Source organism: Lycium ferocissimum, unplaced genomic scaffold, assembly GCF_029784015.1.
Source record: "Lycium ferocissimum isolate CSIRO_LF1 unplaced genomic scaffold, AGI_CSIRO_Lferr_CH_V1 ctg243, whole genome shotgun sequence".
Classification (NCBI taxonomy): Eukaryota; Viridiplantae; Streptophyta; class Magnoliopsida; order Solanales; family Solanaceae; genus Lycium; species Lycium ferocissimum.
In genome coordinates this window covers 316,122-321,239 of record NW_026721548.1, presented here as the reverse complement: position 1 = coordinate 321,239, position 5,118 = coordinate 316,122, and the positions used below count along the sequence as shown (strand labels likewise).

The window sequence follows — 5,118 nt, the reverse complement described above, 5'->3', positions numbered from 1 at the left end:
GGTATGGATTGGTTGGCCTCATGTTATGCTAATGTTGATTGCCGAATGAAAGTAGTTCGATTTCAATTTCCGGGAGAGCCCGTGCTTGAATGGAAAGGTAATACGGCAACTCCAAGAGGTAGGTTTATTTCCTACCTTAAGGCAAGAAAAATGATAGCTAAGGGCTATATTTATCACGTAGTCCGAGTACATGACACCGAAGCAAAGTCGCCAACTTTTCAATCTGTTCCGGTAGTGAATGAATTTCCGGATGTATTCCCAGACGAACTTCCAGGCCTTCCTCCATAAAGAGAAATCGATTTCGCTATTGATGTGTTGCCGGATACCAAGCCTATTTTTATTCCTCCTTACCGAATGGCTCCGGCAGAATTAAAAGAGCTAAAGGCACAGTTGAAAGATTTGCTTGAGAAGGGGTTTATTAGACCCAGTTCATCACCGTGGGGAGCACCTGTCCTATTTGTAAGAAAGAAAGATGGCTCCCTACGAATGTGCATTGATTATAGACAGTTAATAAAATGACGATAAAGAATAAATATCCTCTTCCGAGAATTGATGATTTATTTGATCAGCTACAAGGTGCCAAGTGGTTTTCCAAAATCGACTTGAGGTCGGGTTACCATCAAGTGAGAGTTAGAGAAGAAGATATTCCCAAGACAGCCTTCAGAACGAGATATGGCCATTATGAATTCCGAGTGATGTCGTTTGGGTTAACTAATGCCCCGACAGTGTTCACGAATCTAATGAATAATGTATTCAGGCCTCTCTTGGATTTATTCGTAATAGTATTCATTGATGACATTCTGGTGTATTCTCGCACAGAATCAGAACATGCAGACCATTTACGTATTGTTCTTGGAATTCTTCAAACTCGGGAGTTGTATGCAAAATTTCCAAAATGCGAGTTTTGGTTTAATTCTGTGACATTCTTAGGTCATGTTATTTCAGATGATGGCATTAGGGTTGATACTCAAAAAATTGAAGCTGTGAAGACTTGGCCAAGGCCTACGACGCCTACAGAAGTTCGTAGTTTTCTGAGATTGGCAGGTTATTATAGGAGGTTCATAGAGGGCTTTTCATCTATTTCAGCCCCATTGACGAAGCTAACCCAGAAGTCGGCAAAATTTCAGTGGAATGATGCTTGTGAGCATAGCTTCCAATAGTTGAAGAGCAGGTTGACCTCAGCTCCAGTCTTAACACTCCCAGAAGGGCTAGATGGCTATGTTGTGTATTGTGATGCTTCTGGCGTGGGGTTAGGATGTGTATTGATGCAGCACGGTAAAGTCATTGCTTATGCTTCGAGACAGCTGCGGAAACATGAAAAGAACTACCCAACTCATGATCTTGAATTGGCTGCCGTTATTCATGCATTAAAGATATGGAGACATTATTTGTATGGTGTGCATGTTGATATCTATACAGATCACAAGAGTCTCCAATACATTTTCAAACAGAAGGACTTAAACTTGCGGCAAAGGCGGTGGTTAGAATTATTGAAAGACTATGATGTGAACATTTTATACCACCCCAGAAAGGCAAATGTAGTTGCAGATGCGCTTAGCCGCCGCTCTATGGGTAGCCTATATGAAGTTCCTTCGGAGAAGAAAGAATTGATTCATGAACTCCACCAATTAGCAAATCTTGGAGTACGTATAATTGATTCAGGTGATGCAGGAGTCAGTGTTAGTAATCCCACAATTTCGTCCTTAGATATGGAAGTGAAAGAGCGACAGTATGAAGATCCTAAATTGAATCATTATAGAGATGCATGTCATGCAAAAGAGGAGTCTCCATTTGAAACTTCTATAGATGGAATTCTTAGATACCGAAGCAGGCTATGCGTTCCAAATGTTGCAGAATTACGACGTCGAATTTTAGAAGAAGCTCATTATTCTCGGTATTCTATCCATCCAGGAACGACAAAGATGTATCATGATCTCAAGTTGATATATTGGTGGGATGACATGAAAAGAGACATTAGGGGTGGGCGTTCGGTTCTTCGGTTCGATTTTTTCGATTTCGGTTTTTTAAAAGTGGACACCGAACACCGCACCGAATTAATTCGGTTCGGTTCGATTTTTTGAAGTTCGATTTCGGTTTTTCTAATTCGGTTTTCTACTTGTTAGAGACTGGGATACTTGATTGATTGGTCGTAGCAGACAATACTATATACAATTGTTTCATGTTTTGAGATGTCACGAAACAGGAAAAATAATTAATAATATATTCAAAGAATCAAAGGTAATATTAGTTTGTAGTTACTCCTATAACTTTCTTCAGAAGAACCCATTTAGCATAACATGTAAAATTTTGCTGCTTATGTCAATTGCTTGAAGCAGAGCCAAATACTACCTCCCTGATAAAGCTTGTAATGTACTACTAAGTACTAACCACAAAAACATGCTATCACCGCCCCAAATAGGCAAATACAGAAGACACATAGCAAACTCTTTTATCAATTGGCACAAAAATCCTTAGCAGGCTAGCAGCAGCCAAGTAGGACACAGCCCACCCGAAAATCAAGAGAACAGTAAAGTTGGCACAAAAATCAAGAGTAGCAGATACAAAAATGAAAAAAATCAAGCAGCAACACAAAGGATAAGCAACACAACACTAATACAAAAACAAGAGCAAGAAATTCAACCAAAATCAAGAGCAAAGAAATTGGCAAGCAAAAATCAAAGGCAAGAACAAAGAATGTACAAAGAGCAAAACTAAACCACTAGGCTTAAAGCCTTCAACTTAAAACAATAACAATAGCCAGCCAAAGATCAGCAAAACAACGCACAAGGCAAAAACAAGCAACACAAATAACAATATAACATAAGCTTAAAACGAGCAGCAGCCAAACTGCCAAACAACATAAATAAACAACACAAATGTCTTAAAATTTAGCTCCAAATACAAAAAATTAGCTGTCACAAACTAAGTCTTAAATCCATTGTCTTAACACAACACTAGCAATCACAATTCGGTCCGACATTCACCAAATTCAAAACACAAGCTCAAATTTGAAGGCGAATTTGCCTCTCTTGTTGACGCTCAAAACATTTCCCAATATGTTTCATCAACGAACCTGTGCCATTCACTCTTGAATTATATTTAAGTATCATACCACATGTCAAGCACCTTAATTTACGCCCTTCTTTATTTTCTTGAACTACCGCAAAATATTCCCAAACATGTGAGCGAGCATTAGGAGGCATTGTTGAACTTGAACATAATAAAAAATAAGACAAAATCAAAAATTAGAATATAACTTTCAAGATAAAAGAATAAAAATACAAAATAAAATATTAAACTTACCACTAGTAGCAAATTGCAATCAAACTCCCTAAATCAAACATCAACAATGCAAGGATCTCTTCCACTATTTGCTATCTCTAAAGGAAATTTAATCAAATATGTCATACAACATAAATAAGTATATGATTTTTGCACTAACAAACACAAAAAAAAATATAAAACCTTACCAAGTTCAAGTTGCTCAAGATACTCCAAACTTTCTTCCACACTAACTGGTTTAGTCTCTTCTCTAAGCCAATCTTGGGCACAAATAAGAGATTGCACACATTTAGGAGTCAATGAACTTCTAAATGGATCAAGAATACGTCCACCGGTACTAAATGCACATTCCGATGCCACACTAGAAACCGGAATAGCCAACACATCACGAGCCAACTCCGAAAGCACGGGAAATCTAGGAGCATTTATTTTCCACCAATCTAAGACCTTAAACTCAACACATTCATCTTCAGGCTCTTGTTCTTCACTAATGTATTTATCCAACTCCAATTTAGCACCCCCACATCCGTAATCTTCCTTTGTTTCTTCAACTGAAGCTTAGTTCTCAAAGCTTTTGCTCTCAAAGAGGTGTCAGAACTAGAAGATACATCAGATGAGCATTGAGATGAAGAAGATGCAGATGGAGATGATTTATGATGAAATTCTCTTGAATAATTTTTGAGATACTCTACAAACAAAGATTTCATATAATCATACACTCCTTCGCTTACTTTCTTTCCTACTTCCTCCCCAAATAGCTCTTCAAGCCCAAAGCTAACATACACAAACTTATTACGAGGATCCAACACTAAGCAATAAAAATCATTTTGTTCATCTTTTCAGATCACCCCAATACTTTTTAAACTTTTCTCTCATCCGCTCGCCCATTTTACTCAAATTAAGATCTTCACTTGCTAAACACACTTTCAAATATACATCAAGCTCACATATATCCTCAAAATGAACATTAGAAGTAACATAATGTGAACCTGAAACCTTTACGGTGAGCTCGTGAAATCTTTCAAGAAACTTTATCACATTCCTTACATTCACCCAATCATCAGATTGAAGAGGACCTGCAACACTTCCATCTTCAAGAACATGAGTAGAAAGATAATTATTAAAATTCTCATCAAAAAGATCAAACCTATCAAAGGCCTTTTCAAAGTTTTGTGCCGTATCCAACATCAAGTAGGTGGAATTCCACCTAGTAGGCACATCTAGCTCTAATGTTTTAGAACAATCCACCCTTTGAACTTCACAACATTTCTTAAAGTGACTTCTCCTTGCCGAAGATGATCTAACATACCTCACCATTTGCCTAACACGTTTGACAGAAGCATCAATTTCCTTCAAACCTTCATGCACAATTAGATTAAGTATGTGTGCCATACATCTCACGTGAAGATGCTTACCATCCATTATATTAGTTCCCCACATATTTAACTGTTTGACAATTCTCCAACCGTAACATCGTTGGAAGAAGCATTATCAACGAAGAATAAAAACCTTATCCAAGTTCCAATAAAGCAAACAATTACTAATAGCCTCTCGCCATATGCTCACCCTTATGACTAGTGATAGGGCAAAAATTCAAAAGTATTTTTTATGCAACATCCAATCTTTATCAATATAGTGAGCAAATAAACACATATAATTAATTCTTTGCAATGATGTCCATGTGTCAGTAGTAAGGCAGATTTTTGATTTTGCTTCTCTAAAATTCTTCTTCAAATCTAGTCTCAACTCGCCATAAAGTTCATAACAATCTCTTGTTATTGTTCTACGGGAAGGAACTTGAATAAGGGTTGGGCTACATTCATAAACTTCTTGAAG

General features: G+C 37.4%; 1 long non-coding RNA gene across 1 annotated transcript; it reads right to left on the bottom strand.

Moving 5' to 3' along the window:
• Positions 1–2,793: 2,793 nt before the first annotated feature.
• Positions 2,794–4,106, bottom strand: LOC132043429 (uncharacterized). Its single transcript, XR_009411801.1, has 3 exons — positions 3,471–4,106; positions 3,304–3,380; positions 2,794–3,210 (listed from the first exon to the last, which is right to left on the bottom strand). It is a non-coding gene; the product is annotated as an uncharacterized LOC132043429 (long non-coding RNA).
• Between the last annotated feature and the right edge of the window lie 1,012 nt (positions 4,107–5,118).